Consider the following 18,978-nt stretch of genomic DNA (forward strand, 5'->3'; position numbering starts at 1 on the left):
TACTTGCATTAATACCGCACTGATGGTATTGATTTTTATAATTTTATCGTAAGTTGAAATCAGATACTAATTTTGGTCTTTTAAAAAGTTGCTTAGGCTATTCCAAAACACTGGCATTTTTTTTTTTTTTTTTATGCTTTAAAATCAGTTTGCCGATTTCTATAAGATTGCCTACTGGGGTTTTGGTATTATTTTTGGTCTATTAATCACTTTGGGGATAATTGATGTCCCAAGAATACTAAGTCTTTCAATTCATGACCATGGTATATGTTTTCATTTATTTGGGATTTAAAATTTTTCCCTTAGTAATGTTCTGTAATTTTTAATGCAGAGGTCTTTTTAGCACTGATGAGTTTATTTGTAAATAGTTTTTGGTTTTGGACACAATTGTAAATTGAATTGATTTTTAAAATTTAATTTTCCAGGGACGCCTGGGTGGCGCAGTCGGTTAAGCGTCCGACTTCAGCCAGGTCACGATCTCGCGGTCCGTGAGTTCGAGCCCCGCGTCAGGCTCTGGGCTGATGGCTCGGAGCCTGGAGCCTGTTTCCGATTCTGTGTCTCCCTCTCTCTCTGCCCCTCCCCCGTTCATGCTATGTCTCTCTCTGTCCCAAAAATAAATAAAAAACGTTGAAAAAAAATTAAAAAAAAAAAATTTAATTTTCCAATTGCTTGTGGCCAGTATATAAATATACAATTGATTTTATTATATTGACAATTTATCTTATGATCTTACTAAATTTACTTATTAGTTCTCATAGTTGTGTTTGGATTCCTTAGGATTTTCTATATAAATAGTCATGTTTTCAGCAAGTGAAAGTTCTTTTTTTCCTCTTCAATATTTATGACTTTTATTTATTTGTCTTGCCTTATTGCAATGGCTAATAAGGCCATTCCCTGTTCAATGTTGAATAGAAGTGGTGAGAACAAGCATCTCTGTAATGTTCCCAGTCTTAGGGGGAAAGCACTCAATTCCTCACCATTAAGTGTATTAGCTATAGGTTTTCCATGGATACCCTTTGTCAGATTGAAGAATTTCCCTTTTCTTATTTTCCTGAGTTTTTTTTAAAACATAAATTGATATTGAATCATGTCAAAAGCTTTTTCTGAATCTATATAAATCATTATATGGGTTTTCTCCTTTATTGTATTAATAAGGTGATTCTGCTTATAGTCTTGATTTTATATTTAAAAATTCCTTGCAGTTAGTTCTGGGATAAAACCCCTCTTGGTCATAATGTAATAATTTTTAAATATATTGTTGGGGCATGTTGGGGCACATGGGTGGCTCATTGGTTGAGTGTCTGACTCTTGATTTCAGCTCAGGCCATGATCCCAGGGTCGTGGGATCAGCCCTGCATGCTGAGTGTGGAGCCTGCTTAAGATTCTCTCCCTCTTTCTCTCTCTCTCTCTCTCTCTCTCTCTCTCTCTCCCTTTGCCCCTCTCCCCCACTTGCACTCACTCATTCTCTAAAAATTTTAAATATATATTTGAGTATTATTTACGAATACTTTGTTAAGAATATTTGCCTTATGTTTATGAAGGATGGCGATCCATTATTCCCTCCCCCCCTTTTTTTGGTAGTGTTCTTGTTATCTTTTGGTAGAAGGATATGATATCTGTATAGCAGATATCATATCATGTGCCTTACTAGCTCTACATATTTTTCATGAACCTGACAAGTGCTTACATCTGTTCCAGAATACAAAAGATAAGTTCTGTTATAGGAACTATTCGTTAGGTAAGAGGATGTGTCATTAAAGGTTCTGCTCAAATGTTGACAGGCCTTTCGTAACCACTCTGTCTAAGGCAGTATCATCTGTCCATTAGTCTTAGTTTCTTGCCATATTTTATTTTTCTTCATAGCACTTATCACTACTCAACCTACTATATATGTACTTGTTTATTTGTTTACAGTCTAATTTCTCCACTAGTATGTAAACTCCATGAGAAAAGGGTTCTCACCTTCTTTCCTCATCATGACTCTTCTTCCTTGTCTAGGATGAGTTCTGGTAGATTGCCTCAAACACCTAGAAGCTAGAGAAAGACCTCCAGAAAAATAAAGACTGACTTTCCAATTGAAATGAGACACAGAAGATTGTGCTCTGGAGTCAGACTGCTTAGACTTGAATCCTGGTTCCACCATTTACTAGCTGTACAAACTTAGGCAAATTACTGAGTCATTCTTGTTTCTGTTTTTCAGTCCAATTGAAAAAAAGATAGGGGGCCTGGGTGGCTCAGTCAGTTAAGCATCTGCCTCTTGATTTCGGCTCACCTCATGATCTCATGGTTTATGAGTTTTAGCCCTACATAGGGCTCCTCGCAGACGGGGCAGAGCCTGCTTGGGATTCTCTCTCTCTGTCTCTCTGTCTCTCTCTCTCCCTTTTCCCCTCTCTCTGTGCCCCTCCCTGCATGCACCCCATCTCTTTCTCTCTGTCAAAATAAATAAATAAATGAAAAAATTCTTTAAAAAATAGCATTTATATAAAAAATAATAGAATAATAGCAGCACCTAGTTCATAGGGTTGTAGTAAGAATTAAGTAAACTGATACATGTGAAACATTACAAAAAGGTCCTGACATGTTATAAATGATCTCTAAACGTTTATAAAGTAAGTTGTATGCATACCCTCAGAATCAGATGTAATTATTATAATGCGCTTATGCCATGCATTTTTAAAAAATAAACTCTATGCCCAACGTGGGCTCAAACTCACAACCCCGAGATCAAGACTCTCATGCTCTACCGACTGAGCCAGCCGGTGTCCCCTCCTGTGAATCCTTTTGTTGCACACATGGCCAATCTTACCTTCTTTGCTGTCAGTTTGATGATTCTCCCTATCAGTGCCTAGAGCTGTAGTCCCTCCATTAACCCGGATAGCGGTTTGTACTATAATTTCATTTCTAATAGGATGCCCTATTTAAGCTGTGCCTGAGTGGCACAAGTAAGGTCACCGCAGCACACGTGTGCTGCTGTAATGAAATCTGAATGAGGTTCCTTTACAAATAAACTATTGGAAAATACCTGAATAACACCATAGAGGAATTTATACACAGAATTACTCACAGTTAGATGGACAACGGTCTTGTTTCAATACGAATTCTCCTTCTCTGGAGGGTGGATCTATAGCCACATACAACTGAGTCTCACCCCACTGTTTCTCCTGTTCTCATCTGCTTTGTCCTTTTCTGTCCTGACCTGCATTGTCCTCTGCTTAGTTCCTTGCTGTCCCAGGCAAGCAGTTAACATCTTTTGCCGGGGCACTGTCTGTAGTTGTCCAGAGGTCACAGGGCTTTACTGACTCCTGTGAATTGCTGGATGACCAGTTATAGTATAAGGAGTTTGTTGCCCTAACATCAAAAAAAAAAAAAAAAAAAAAAAGTCCTCTGTTACTGCTGCTCTTTCTGTTTCTGCTGTTTTACCATACACATATACACATTCCATACAATGCTAGACTTCTTAGACTTCTTTCCCTTAGCTTATCAACTCCACCCAAGGTTGAACAGGAAACTGCTGAAGTCTATTTCAAATAGAGCTATTAATTAGAATACTCTCTTCCCTAGAAAGCTAAAACAGATCCTTATTGTGGTTTTTCCCTGTTCCACTTTGGAGTGACCTGCTTGGATGCAACAAAAGAACTAGAATCAAAGATGTCATCCAGCAGTAAAATAGTATCTACTTCTCTACTGACCTTTCTTTTTTTTTTTTTAATTTTTTTTTCAACGTTTTTTATTTATTTTTGGGACAGAGAGAGACAGAGCATGAACGAGGGAGGGGCAGAGAGAGAGGGAGACACAGAATCGGAAACAGGCTCCAGGCTCCGGGCCATCAGCCCAGAGCCCGACGCGGGGCTCGAACTCACAGACCGCGAGATCGTGACCTGGCTGAAGTCGGATGCTTAATCGACTGCGCCACCCAGGCGCCCCTCTACTGACTTTTCTTTTTTTTTTTTTTTTTTTTTTTTTTTTTTTTTTTTTTTTTAAATTTTTTTTTTTCAACGTTTTTTATTTATTTTTGGGACAGAGAGAGACAGAGCATGAACGGGGGAGGGGCAGAGAGAGAGGGAGACACAGAATCGGAAACAGGCTCCAGGCTCCGAGCCATCAGCCCAGAGCCCGACGCGGGGCTCGAACTCACGGACTGCGAGATCGTGACCTGGCTGATGTCGGACGCTTAACCGACTGCGCCACCCAGGCGCCCCTCTACTGACTTTTCTTAATAAAGATTTGTATTACATCAGTGGAATGCTCCCATCATATCACATGGGAATATAGGGTAGACCAGTTGGTTACAACTAGGCTGAGGATGCTGCTTATCACACCTCCCATTCTGGGAGGCTTAGATAGTATTGGGCCATTGGTCTTCCTGACTTCTCTGAACATTGACCAACAACTTCTGGAAAACACCTGGTCACAAGATCATTCTTTTTTTTGTTTGTTTGTTTAAATTTTTTTAACGTTTATTTATTTTTGAGACAGAGAGAGACAGAGCATGAATGGGGGAGGGGCAGAGAGAGAGGGAGGCACAGAATCGGAAGCAGGCTCCGGGCTCTGAGCAGTCAGCACAGAGCCCGACGCGGGGCTTCAACCCACGGACCGCGAGATCGTGACCTGAGCCGAAGTCGGACGCTTAACCGACTGAGCCACCCAGGCGCCCCACAAGATCATTCTTAAAGACCAATTTAGTTTGGTATATCTTAAATTCCTTGCAATACTCTAGATTTCTGCACTTTAGTGGAAGAATCCAAAGAAACTCTCCCACGATCTAGTTAGGGATTATACTCAATACCAGTGTAGATATTTATCATTTAAAACTCCCTAAAACTAAATAAACTCTGAATCCCAGGTGTAGGATATGCCTTAAAGGTCCCAGAGTGATTAATAATTGTAAATGATATGAAGCCTTATCTTTCATTTAACAGACTAACCATATTCATGATATACTTCTAGATGAACTGAAATGCAATCTTCTATGAAGACTCATAAACACAGAATCAAATGAGAAAAAAATAGACTTACTGTTCGCTAATTCTCAATCTTACTGCCTTGTTTCTTTAAGTACTTATAGCAGACATAGCTATCTTTGCCTCTTTTGGCACGGTCTTTGCTTGGAGGGGCCATAAATTGCATGAGCCTACCTCATGGCCACAGCTAATGACTAGAGCTAGACATCTAACCAAGGAGAGCCAGTCAAATTTTTTATCTTGTGAATTTGAATCAAGAGATGAAGAGTATTTGCCAGCACTGGAAGGCCATGTGTGGATGTGGGAGTGGTGGCCATGTTTTGTGACATGTGAGATGAATAGAGGCCAAAGATCCTGCAGCCCCAGAAACACAGCATAGACGTCATTCCTGAGGAGCTACCAGGAGCCAAAATGCCAACTCAGCTTTAAATCCTACCCTTGGATTCTGCAAGAACCAGATCTTTACAATAAACTGCTCTTTATTTGTACTAGTTTAAGTCTGTCACCCACAAACAAAAGTGCCTTGGGAACGGCATATCTTCCTGTGCTGGAGAACAGGCTGGGTATCTTCATTTGCCTCTATTGGTAGCCCAGCAGAACGCAGTGTTTGACACAGTAAGGACTCAGCAACTTGGTTGAACTTTATGACTGTGACTAACCATTTTTCACTTTCAAACCTTTTAAATGTGTTCTACCATACAACTTAACTCATCCTTAGAAGACCACTGTTGTGTCTTGTTTCTTTAATAACAGAAAAGCAAAGTTCAAAAAGCCCACCTGTCTTATAAGCAAGAAGAACTATTGAGAAGGTACACAGTGTGATTTAGAGGCAACCGGAAGCCCTCATATTTACTCTTCCCCCCCTTTTTTTTTTATTTTGTGGGTCTCTGAAACACTATTAGAATCACTCCTGAAGTTGTTCTCTTCTTCCAAGTTGTTAACTAAAATACAAATATCTTGGCCAATATTTCCCAAAATGTGTTTTGCCAAACTCCAATCTCTCAAGATCCTCCCTGAAAAAAAAAAATAAGAGAGGGAGACAAATAAGTAAGAGAGCCACAGTCTATTACCTTCTCATGTTGGAGACTCACAAGCACTACAGCATACTAAAGGCTCTGAGAACTCCTGCAGTGAAGAAACCTACTTAGGTTGGGTTTGGTGGAGGTGAGAATGGCTGACTCATTAAGGAAACTGCCTGGGGGGCAGGGGAGCAACTGGGTGGCTCAGTCAGTTAAGTGCCCGACTTCAGTTCAGGTCATGATCTTGTGGTCTGAGAGTTCTAGCCTGGCATCGGTCTCTCTGCTGTGAGCGAGGTGCCTGCTTCAGATCCTCTGTCCCCCTCTCTCTCTGCCCTTCCCTTGTTGCACTCTCTCTCTCTCAAAAATAAGTAAACATTAAAAAAAAATAAACAGGAAACTGTCCGGTGAAGAGGAATGGCTCTCTGTCACCCACCGGTTGTGTAACTTAGACAAAATGAGGATCACAGGAGCCCCTAACTCATAGGTTTAGTGGGAGAATTAAATGAAGTAATGAATATAAAGCACCTAGCACCTCAGCAACACAGAAGCAGTCCACAAAGATTGTGTTTTTTTTAAAGATTTTATTTTAGGCAGTCTCTATATCCGACACGGGGCTCAAACTTACAGCCCTAAAATCAAGAGTTGCATGCTCTACTGGCTGAGTCAGCCAGGCGCCCTGATAAAAACTGTTTTTATTATTATGTAGCTTTTTCTAAACTCACTGAACCGTGCTTTTAAACACAAGTCATTTACTAACCTCTCAGAATATCTACTGTGGAGGAAATTAGGAGGAAGAAAAGCTGTTTGAGAGGCAGGAAGCAAGAGGCACTGAAAGGAGAAAGAGAAATAAACAAAAGGTAACTTTGCTTATTCTATAATTCTGTAATTTAGCGACGAGACATTCAGGTCCAGCCTCTTCTCCAATCCTAGTACAGTGCCAGGTTTACAGCACGCATTTAACAAAAAAGCTTGCCATTTAATTAACTAAAAATGCAAATGGCAAATTTATTTGAACTCTTCTGCCCCCCACCTTATATTTTAACCCATTTCAGAGCAAGAGAAAAACCCCAATCTATTAAAAGTCCCTGGAAGTATTGATCATCTGGACATTCCAAAGCAGGCCTCGAATTAGTTTTCAGGGCTACAAAAATACTTCTGGGGCTGCAGGGCCGGCTAAGCCAAGGCAAACGCATCTCCGCACCCGCCCACTTTCTTTAGGCTCTGAATTTAGGGTCAAATTCTAACGCCAGGATGAAAGCAAAATAAAACTGCAACACCCCTGCTAGTTAGAAAACAGAGTGAACAAGCAGAGGTTCAAGTGCAATTTTAACTGCTTTTCTGCCGGGGCTGTATGCTGGGATGTGGCCGGCACCACCTCGGCCCTGCAGAGGAAATAGCAGCATGCATTCAAAAGGAAAACGATAATTGCTCAGTGGAGAAAAACAACATAAAAGGCCCTTCATAGTATTGTTTCAGAAACACCCAAATGAAGAACGTATAATTGGGAGTAAACAAACCCAGCTCTGGCTGAAGTTTGATGAGTATCTCGAAGTCTCAAACCCGTCCCCAAGTATTCATGTCTGGTTACATCTGTCAGTGCTTTTGTGGCCAGCCCTTCTTGGCTTTTCATAATATAGATAGGTGGAGACTAAGACAGACAGATGCATACAGAAGCATCTTACAAGGGCCTTTCAAATATATTAATTTTTTTTAACGTGTATTCATTTTTGAGAGACAGAGTGTGAGTGGGGGAGGGTCAGGGAGAGAGAGGGAGACACAGAATCGGAAGAAGGTTCCAGGCTCTGAGCTGGCAGCACAGAACCCGACATGGGGCTCAAACTCACAAACCAGGAGATCATGACCTGAGCCGAAGTCGGATGCTTAACCGACCGAGCCACCCAGGCGCCCCTCAAATATATGAATCTTTAAAAACTCCCTCATGTGTGCTATGTCCCTCATCCCTGGCAGCTCTAGGAAGGCAGACTGACATTGAGGATTTGAGAATGAGTGGCAAGAAGGACTACAGAGCCAAAGGCAGTTTGCCTAGTTTTCAGAATGAGAGAGACCTGGAATCTCAACTCTAGACTCCCACATGGTAACAGTTGAAATGCACTCCACCTCCCCAGTCTAAATCTACTGAAGGTAACAATATGTCAGTTTCCAGGTGTTGTAAGGATGAAATGAGATAGTATATGCAAAATATCCAGCATGGGGCAGGGCACAGAGCCATAATAGCTAGTTTTAGTGAGCCCTGTGTGCCAGGAACTGTGCTAAATGCTTTAAATGCATTATTTCACCTAATCCCTAAAATAACCGTTTACAAGTACTTGAATATATTATCTCCTCTTTGTAAGTAAGGAATCCCAGCTTTCGAGTCATTAGGTAATTGGCCACAAGAATCCGTCTAGCCAGGTTTTGAGTCTATGTCGGACTGACTCCAGAGACCTCACTCTTGGCTTCCACATACAATGGAGTCAGGACAGTAGTTACTTAGTTTACTGAGAACCACTGTGTGCCTGGAGCTTCACAAGTTTACCAAATAACTCATTTAATATTTGTTATAGCACACAGCCAATTTTGCCTTCCATTTTACAGATGGGGACATTAAGGCATCAAGAGATTAAATATGACCCTCAGGGGGCGCCTGGGTGGCTCAGTCGGTTAAGCGCCAACTTCGGCTCAGGTCATGATCTCACAGTTTGTGAGTTCAAGCCCCACGTCGGGCTCTGTGCTGACAGCTCAGAGCCTGGAGCCTGTTTCAGATTCTGTGTCTCCCTCTCTCTGACCCTCCCCCGTTCATGCTCTGTCTCTCTCTGTCTCAAAAATAAATAAACGTTAAAAAAAAAAAATTAAAAAAAAAATATGACCCTCAGGTTGGGCTGGCCACATAGGTCTTCAACCCTGTGCTTAGAAGGGCTCAGTGCTTGTTTAGTGCCCTGCTGTTGCCATCTTGAAATTCTCAAGCATCTCTGAAGGGACTACATATATATATTTGTATTGGGTCCCACAGATTAAGCAGCCAGTCCTGCCTTCAAACCTTTTCCCACCACACTGCACTTCCATGGACAGAGTGAGGGGGCCACTTTATTCTCTGAAGGCAATACTAGAAGCCTTGTGCCTTGACGATCCTAGAAACAGATGCCCACAAAATTAATGTTGGCAAGCGCTGCCTAATTAAGGACAGAGCCATCTCAGAAAATGAATGGAATGGTGCTGGAGTTGGAGTTGGAAATAAAAAACACCCTGCCTTCTTGTAAGTACTCTTTAAAAGGAAAAGAAACCCGGGTCCGTGCTTTCAAAGTGTTCGTGGCAACAGTGCCGTATATTTGCTATCAGAGAAGAGGTGCTCTGATCTGTATCACAGCTGGACGCCACCATCCTGCCCAATGAACTCTAGAGAAAGAATGCCAAACACATAAGAAGACAAATGTTTACCATGGCATTGTGGCCCAGCTGCCGGCTTAATTTAACACATAGTATACGGTAAGAACTTGCAATTGGGTTAGTTTAATATAGGTAGGGAATGAGCACTTAATCACTATCAAACCTTGGCAGAAAACACCAAGAATACCTCCAAACAGTTGTCAGAGTACCGCCCATCTGTCTTTATCTCTTGATTCTTCTTAGTTACCCTTCTATTCTCTTACTACAGGCGGGCTGTGTTCAAATGGTAGGAATCACAGCGGTTGCCCACAAGGCTCACATCCTTGCAGCATGCAACCAGCATGGAAAAGAGACCATCACTTCCCCAGCCTCTTTGTATCAAATCACATGGAGAGGTTCTGATTGGCCCTACCTGGGACAAAGCTTATGCATTAGACCAATCAATGTGAACAGGGGGATTAGGGATGCTGTGATTGGTCAGTTCTGGGTCATGTACCCACCTATATGAAGCCAGGTGGACATTCTGATTGGCAGATAAGATTGCTCCATTTATTTATTATTCTTCGCTTATCTGCAATTCAAATTTATCTAGGCATTCTGTGTTTTATCAGAACCAAGGGAAAGAGCAAGAGCAGTTCCCAATAGAAAGATTGTGGACCAACAAGAACGACACTTGACGAAGACAGCATTCAGCTCAGTCTTACTGGTTCACACCTGGTTTGGAAAGGCTAGGTCTCAGTCCCAAATTCCAGGAGAAAATGCTGAGTTCCAGTTAAAACCCCATTTTCAGGGTCACACCCTGACTTGTGAGGTAACATACTACTTGAGGCTCTAAACTGATTATGTTTGACACCACTGACTTCTGTGTTGAAAGCTCTTCAGGGGCGCCTGGATGGTTCAGTTGAATAAGTGTCTGACTCTTGGTTTTGGCTCAGGTCATGATCTCACCAAGCATGAGCTGGAGCCTAACTTGGGGCTCTGCGCTGACAGTGCAGAGCCTGCTGGGAGGTTTTCTCTCTGTCTCTCTCTCTCTCTCTCTGCCCCTCTCCCACTTTCTCTAAATAAATAAACTAACAAAAAAGCTATTGAAATTCTACTCAAAATTTAAATTCATTTCTTTAGTGGAATGATTAGTAATGAATCCGGCTTGATCACAGTACTTATGTCATGTATATATTTGGGTTTGTTACATTGAAAGTATGAATTTTTTTTCTTACAAACCAGGATATACTTTTAAAAAATGTTGAACAGAAAAAAAAATTTTTTTCTTTTGCCAAAGGCCTATACAGTCTAATCCTGTTGCAGAATTAATCTATTTAATTGAAAAATATTTAAGGGAACTCTAGCCAATGGCTCAGATATTGCAAACAATATCAAATGGAATTAAATTATTGTACAAAAGGAAAATTTGGATGGCCCCCTGTAATATGTTGAAATGTAATTTATTCTTGAAAACCAGGCTCAAGCATTTTGACCTGAAGGTGTATTTAAAAATGAAGATAAAAAAATTTCCCTTTCTTCCTCTCTCAATCTTCTGGCAGTCCTTTTGCCCTCCCTTGGATTCTAATCCTCATGTAAAACATGATAATAATGTAGGAAAAAAAAAACCTAGAACAGCACTGTCCAGTTAAAATAAAAGAGAGCCAAATACGTAATTTAAAATTTTCTAGTAGCCACATTAAAAAAATAAAAAGGAAAGATGAAAGCAATTTTAACAGTATATTTTATTTAACCTAATATATTCAAAATGTTATCATTTTAACATGTTATCACTATAAAAATTATTGAGGACATAGTTTATATTCTTTTTACATTTATAGTACATCTAAACTTGGACACTAATTGGAAATATTTGATCTGTATTTCGCTTTCACAAAATTTATATTTGATTTATATATTTTTATATGTTATAAATTATATTTTTATGATTTTTTTATATACCCAATTTGTTCCAAAAATAGTTAATCATTTTCTAATAACTGAATTGAGTTTCATTTCAGATGTGTCATCCATGGTCCACTTAGGAGACAAACCACATCAGTATTTGAACGCAGAGAAATTAATCCAAAGAATTGTTGGCTATACAAAATTATCAATTTGGTAACTAAACAGGCTAAAAAAGAGAGAGTTGAGAGAACTGTATGCTCTCACTGACATAGCAACTGCAGGAAGCAGTGACCACGGCTAGGGCTGCGGAAATAAAAGGAAAGGACTGGAATTAATAAAACTCAGAAACTTAAAAGTGGGGCCCCAGGAGATAAAAGTCAGCCTAAAACTTTCTCTAAAGAAAGAAGCACTGCTTGCCTGCCATTGTGCCAGCATTCGGAGGATTTCTAATTAGCCCCAGTAAAACTGTTATATGCATTTCCAAACATTCTACTGCCAGGGCTAATACATTTTTACATGGCAGCTGAAATAAGTCTAAACTATTCATAGGTATAAAATTAAAAGCATTAAGCTGATGAAGAGATGGACTGAAAAGGTTCTTGAAATTTTCATAGGAGGAAGAGATACTCCCCAAAGTTGCCTTGTTCAGTTTTAGTAATTGACAAATGATCACCTCAGTCAGGGATTAGCAGACTATGGGATGGGGATCAAATCTGGTCTGCTACCTGTTTTGTTTTGTTTTTTTTCTACCTGTTTTTATAAATAAAAGTTTTATTGGAACACAGCCATGTTCACTTATTTATGTATTGTCTATGGCTGCTTTTCCACCACAATGGTAGAGTTCAGTAGTTGCAACAAAGGTCATATGGCCCTACAAAGCCTAAAATAGATACTATTTTGCTCTTTATAGAAAAGTTTGCACAACCCCGATGTAAACTTTTGCTAAAATAAATGTTTGTTTAAACATGATCTAGTAGCAAAGAATTTCCTAATATGCCAGACAATATATGTCTGTGTAGAGCACAATCCAATCAATCCTTACTCTGGGTACCCCAACACTTGTTTCTTAATGTTGGCTTGCTTTAAGCTTTCCCCAAATCTTAGGAACTGCATAATATCTGCAAGCATATGAATTAAAAATATCCTGGCTACTGGCATTATCTCCTCTGGATTTCTAAATTCTACTGTACGTATTTTTTCATGGAATATGATCTAAACTTAAGAGTAGAGTATATCCATATATTTCTTTAAATAATAAACTCCCTCAAAATAGAAAAAGTAGTCAATCAGTATAAGAAATAGAAATAAAAAGCTCAATACAGGTATTATGGGGTAAAATATATCTTATTCATTGTCAAAGTCAATTGCAGTGCAAAATTATATTCAATTTTCCATTCATTACAGTAAAATTGCACAAAGTCTGAGTCTTTCCAAATAATTTTTAACAATATAATTTTTCCAGAAATGGGAAAACCAGGATCTTTACAGAAATTTTAAAGCTCTAAGATTTTTTAAAAATTCAATATTTTGTTTAGGTTCCCATGTAGAAAGCTAATGTGTATACTTTTATGGTCTTAGGCAAAATCTGTGACTCTTAAAGAGAAAACAAAATCTAGACTGCTCTCTTGGACTTTAATAACATTCTTTTTATTGTACTTCATCATGAGGGTGATCCATTTCTTTATCTAAAGTCACAGCCAGACACATAAATGAACAAGAAGGCGAATAACCACCAATGTTATTCAGAGCATAAACTAATTCTGAAATTTGGGCATGGTCCCTTTAATAAAAAGCTTACCATTGTGGGAATAATAAACTTAGTAATAAGCCTTCCTCTTCCTCTCCCTCTCTCCCCTTTTTCCCCTCTTTCCCCTCTTTCTCCTTGCTTATTTCACTCAGCATAATGTCTTTAAAGTTAATCCGCGTTGTAACATATGTCAGAATTTCCTTTCTTTCAAGGTTGAATAATATTTCATTGTTAGAGTTGCAATTAAAAAAATGTCACTTTTAGAAGGGGAAAGATACACAAAAGGATAAGTAAAGACACAGAGAAATTAAATAATAAAAGCAATAAAGTTGACTTACTAAAATTGCATACAATTTGTATCCTGCCAATACAGAGTATGTATTTTTTATGATTATAAAATGTGTAAAAATGATGATACATTTGACTACAAAAGAAAAAATCCTTAAAACTTAGGTAAGAGTATTCACAGACCACAAGAAAATTACAAAGAAATAACAAACTAATGACTAAAATCATCTTAAAGTTTGGAAGTTAAGAAATATTTACCTAAATAGCCTCCAAATCAAAGAAATTTAAAACTGACATTGCGTGCTATCTAGAAAGCATGGAAAGCATAATTCACATTACATACTTTATATTAAAACAGCTTAATTATATTCAGAGAAAAACACACAGCCTCAAATTCTTTCATATTTGAAGAAAATTGAAAATAATTTAAACTCACTGTTATGGCCTGAATTGCATCCACCCAAAATTCATATGTTGAAGTCCTAACCCCCATACTGTATTGGAGATAGGGACTTTACAATGGGTGTTGTATGTAGGGGATGAATCACAGGAATCTACTCTCGAAGCCAAGACTACACTCTATACACTGTATGTTAGCTAACATGACAATAAATTATTTAAAAAAGAAAGAGGTCATTGGGGTACAGTGAGGTCAAAAGGGTGGGCTCTAATCCAATATGACTGGAGTCCCTATAAGAAGAAATTTGGACATACAAAGAGACACAGGGAGCCATACACGCTGCAAAAGACCTTGTGAGGCCATGATGAGAAGCCAAGGAGAGAGGTCCTGGAAGAAATCAAACCTGCCAACATCTTGATCTTGGACTCCTGGCCTCCAGAACTGAGAAAGTAAGAGCATACATTTCTGCTGTTTCAGCCACCCACTCTATTTTGTTATAGAGGCCCTAGCAAATTAATATATTCATCTAAATAATTAGTAAAAAGAAATAAAATAAATCAAAGAAAGTATGCAGTAGGGATTTAAAAAGACAAAACATAAAATTGATAAAATAGAAAACAGAAAACTAGAAGAAGAAGAAAAAATGATGTTATGACAAGAGCAATAAAATCAGTAAATTATTACTGGAGTAAGAAAAATAGGAAATATGCAAGATTAAGAATAAGTTCACAATCACAAATATAAAAGAGATGAAAATAATTAAAGGGATGTACATTGGGAAACCCTGTGGCAACAGTTTGATAATCTGGAAGAAACAGATGATTTAATAACAAAATAAATTACAAAATTGACCCAAGACATAATGAAAAACTTGGAAAGAATAATCGCCATATAAAAGATTACAAAGGTGATTGAAGATTTATTAGTTTTTGTTTTTATTTTTTTAAGTTTATTTCTTTATTTTGGGGTGGAGGGCAGAAAGAGGGAGAGACAGAATCCCAAGCAGGCTCCATGCTGTCGGCACAGAGCCCGACTTGGGGCTCAAACTCATGAACTGTGAGATCATGACCTGAGCCGAAATCAAGAGTCAGACGCTTAACTGACTTAGCCACCCAGGTGGCCAGAAGATCTACTGGTTTTTTAAAAAAACTGTCAGGTGACTTTACAGCTGAAGCTCTATCATTTAAAAAATATATTCATATGATTTTATAGCTGAGTTCAACCTAATCTTTGAAACGATATCATTTTCACTATTTTAGATAATAAGATAAAAATCCCCCCAATATGTTTCATGATGCTATTATATTACATAACAATTTAATTCTAAAACCTGACCAAGATGGAAGTATCTGTCTGAGAAAACTTGGGCCCTCAGAGCAACCTCAGCATCACAAAAAGGGGGAAACTACATACCAAGTGTCTCTTGAGGTAGTGCAGTAGGAGGTACCTAGCACCACCCATAAATATTCTTGCCAAGGGAGGAAGGAAGGAAAGGGAGGGAAAGAGGGAGGGAGGGAGGGAAGGACAAATGTAAATTTAATTGAGCTTATAGATGTGCTCGTTTACAGAAGATAGGGGGGCATAGAAGAATAAGCTGAACAGTGCCAGGAAGAAGCTAAGAGCCAAGTCCAGAATTTGGGGAAATCAACAGGGTCAGTGACCTGGTCCTTTCAAAAATCTAAATGGTAAGAATAAAAGGGGAAGGGATGCGCTACAGATTAAAAGAAAATTGAGAAATATAACAGCAAAGTATGCTGTACGTTCCATTTTTGGTTTCTGATTTGAATAACCAATAAAAAGTCATTTTTTAGATCAGTCAGGGGAACTTGGTTAGGGGTCGTGTTACCCAATACCAAAGAATTTTTGTTAATTTTGTTATTTGTAGAAATGGCCTGTTATATTTAAAGTCTCCTTACCTATTAGATGTGAATAGTGAAGTATTTGTGACATTCTGTCTGAAATTTGATTTTAAAGACTTCAGAGCGCAGGGTGCCTGGCAGCTGGTAGAACATGTGACTCTTGATCTCAGAGTCATGAGTTCTAGCCCCACCTTGGGTGTAGAGGTTACCTAAAAATAAATAAATAAATAAATACTCCAGAAATAAATTTTAAAAAGCGTCTATGTGTGGTGGAGGAAGCTACATTGATGAAATAAAACTGACAAAGTGATTGAAGCTCAATGATGAGGGCACAGGAGTTCGTAGACTGTCCTCACCGCTTCCGTGTATATTTGAAAAGATTTGTAATTAAACTTAAACGATAAAATTCTAAAATTCAAGAAAAAATGTTCCTACTCACAGTTTTGGTACAAATAGATATTGCCCGAGTTTGCCAATGTGAACATTTATCATTATTTAGGAAGTTAGGTCTTATATCTCTGACTGAGACAGACAGATACTTGGGGATTCCTAGTTTAACCTGTATAGTTAGTTATACATAGTTTTCAAAAATGAGAAAGAAAATCATACAGTAAAAACGGATGTGGAGGGGCGCCTGGCTGGCTCAGCTGGTGGAGCATGCAACTCTTAATCTCAGGGTCATGGGTTCAAGCCCCATGTTGGGTGATAGAGATTACTTTAATAAATAAATAAAACTTTTGGGGAAAAAAAAGCCAGATTTGGGGAAGATGTGGGAATAAATATGTCTGAAAAGCCAAAAAAGAAAGCAACAACCTCTGAAGACACAGGACAAGTTCACTGTATTGTGTTGTGTAAGAATGAGAACTTGAGATTCCCTACGAAGAAATAAATATCATCCAACTTCTTACCCGAGCAAAGGGCAGCTTAGTAGGAAAGGAGGTAACATGAGTATTTTTAAGATTGCATTCTTTCTAGTATACTTGATGTCTAAATCTTACAAAGAGATGTCCTTAGTTACCTCTGAGCTGGGAGACTGTAAAGTCTAACCGGACGGGAGCACCAGGGTGGCTCAGGGGGTTGAGCATCTGACTCTTGGTTTCGGCTCAGGTCATGATCTCATGGTTCGTGGGTTGGAGTCCCATGCCTGGCTCTGCAGTGAATGGTGGAGCCTGCTTCGGTTTCTCCCTCTCTCCCTCTCTCTCTGCCCCTCCCCTATTTGTGCTGTCTCTCTCTCTCAATGAATAAATAAAGCTTTAAAAAAGTAAAGTCTAACCAGACATTTGTTAGGCATGGCTCACTCAGGTCACTTGCTCTGTACCCATCCTGCCCACTAAAGTGTAAGCGTCATGAGGGCAGGGACCATGTCTACAGTACATAATCCCATCCCTTCTACAGTGCCCGAGCATGGTAAGTGCTCGCTGAGTATTATTTAACCGACTGATTGAATACCTTTTTGTTATAAAATTATTTCTCAATCTTCTCTAATGAATTTTATACGATAAGAGATTGTTTTCATTGAGAAATGGCATACAAAGGGCTTTAGCTCCTCTGCAGATTACATACGAAAATCCCCGTAACCATTTGTTGTTCTTATGGGACTGCATGGACTCGAAGGACATTTATAACGCCAAATAATGCAAGAACTCCACCGTCACTTAGAAGTTTCGAAACCTTGAGAAGTTTCCTCCTGGTGTGCCTAAGAGTATTCAGGCTCAATCTGCACGCGGAATGTACCGGCTTACGTTGGCATTTTTGTCTTTCCCCACCTCCCCCCCGTAAGTGACACCGCAGTTTCTTTTCAGGGTCATCCGCGATTCCAGCAGTCTTTTCGGTGTGCGGAAGAGAGCTGTACGTGCTTCCCCCGGCTCTCACAGCTGTAATAAGAGACAATCCCCGCAGCACAGTACAGGTTCTCAGCAGGATAAAAGCTGGTTTCTATAAGGTAATATTTCTCCCTTGAGAAAGTATAGTTTGTAACTCTCGCACTATCAAATTTCCAGGTCATCTTTGCTTGCTGGGAAAAAGAATCCTTATGAAGGGACGTTGCTCCCTGGAGGGAGAAGAAGGCAACCATCTCCCTCGCCCCCAAACTGCCCCCGCGTCCCGGAAGGATGGCAACAATGGGCCACGCGGAGGCCGCCGAGCTGTTGGGCAGAGGTGGTCTGGGTGACCACAGAATGGAAGATCCCTTAAATGGATTGACTCCCACGGCCTTCGCGTAAAGCTCTCGCCAACTGACCAACGCGGTCATCAGCCATGCTCTGATCAGTTTCAAGTTGTTGAAGTGGCTCAGCGGATTAATAGGATATTGCGCTGGCTTTCTCAAACGCACACGCCTGGAATCATTTAATGCCATTTTCAAGGGCAAAAGGAAGGAGATGTGCTAGCACGGCCAGTGAACAGAGAATGAGGGAGCCCCCATCGCCACCACCAAACAGCGAGAAAGAGCACTGCGTGGGAGAACATGAGCCCTCCCATTGCACCTGCCTTGCACTCTTTCCGTCTAAACTCCTGGCCGGCACAGTTCCACTTTCCCGGGTCCCCGCCTCAAAGCTGCTAAGGGAAGGTCCCCTTCCCTCTAACACGAACCCCAAAGTGCCCATCTCACTGCACTTCCAGTTGTACCCCAGTCAGGAGAACACTACAAGGCAACATCTTTGTGACCTTTGGAGTTTACTTCGATTTTTCGAAAATCTGGAATAGACCTAGTAAAGGGGGAAGAAGAATCATTTGAGTAGAGTTGCACCCTGGGTAGCCTCAGGGTGAGGTTTACAACATCATTATTGGGTTCTATTTACTGAGTGTCTTACCTGCTCTATTATCTGTTTTTTTCAGATGTGAGCTGTTTTTGATTTTTAATTGCTCTCATTTACCAAATGTCTTACTCATTACACTATCTGACCTTTCAGATGCGCCCTCCTTTTTATTTCACTGTGAAGAGAGTCTAGCCTGACAAAATTGGTAACTTGCTTAGTAATGCAAGAACTGTGAAGCACTGTGTACAGGTTGAGCTGACAGATTCCATAGCGGTGACTGGCATTTGTCTTAGTCCTTATGATCAATGCTTTTTATAAGGACCAAAGAATTGCCTTCAAAGAGAAATTTTAAATACTGACAATTTATTCGATAAGGATCAAATATTTCGTTGCATCAAATGCCTTCCGTATTCAAAGGGACCGCTTCAGTGTCCTCCCATTATCTTCTAAAAACAAACAAGCAAACAAGCAAACCTTTGCGGTCTTTTGTAATTTGAAGAAGTTATAGTAGCGCTTAAATTTCTGAAAATGCCCATGTAGACAAATATATCCTAATATGTCTGCGGGAGGAGATAACAATGGAAACCCTTTCCAAAAAGTGTGAAGTCAGTGATAGATTGAATGGATATAATATACTTTATAATATTTTGGGTGTTTACATTTTGTCATTTTTTTTC

The 18,978-nt window shown here is 39.6% G+C and overlaps 1 long non-coding RNA gene across 1 annotated transcript; it reads right to left on the minus strand.

Annotated features, from left to right (window-relative positions):
- Positions 1–5,473: 5,473 nt before the first annotated feature.
- Positions 5,474–17,605, minus strand: LOC131517264 (uncharacterized). The gene is made up of 3 exons (XR_009264487.1): positions 17,201–17,605; positions 15,603–15,754; positions 5,474–5,974 (listed from the first exon to the last, which is right to left on the minus strand). It is a non-coding gene; the product is annotated as an uncharacterized LOC131517264 (long non-coding RNA).
- Between the last annotated feature and the right edge of the window lie 1,373 nt (positions 17,606–18,978).

This window comes from Neofelis nebulosa, chromosome 7 (genome assembly GCF_028018385.1).
Source record: "Neofelis nebulosa isolate mNeoNeb1 chromosome 7, mNeoNeb1.pri, whole genome shotgun sequence".
NCBI lineage: Eukaryota > Metazoa > Chordata > Mammalia > Carnivora > Felidae > Neofelis > Neofelis nebulosa.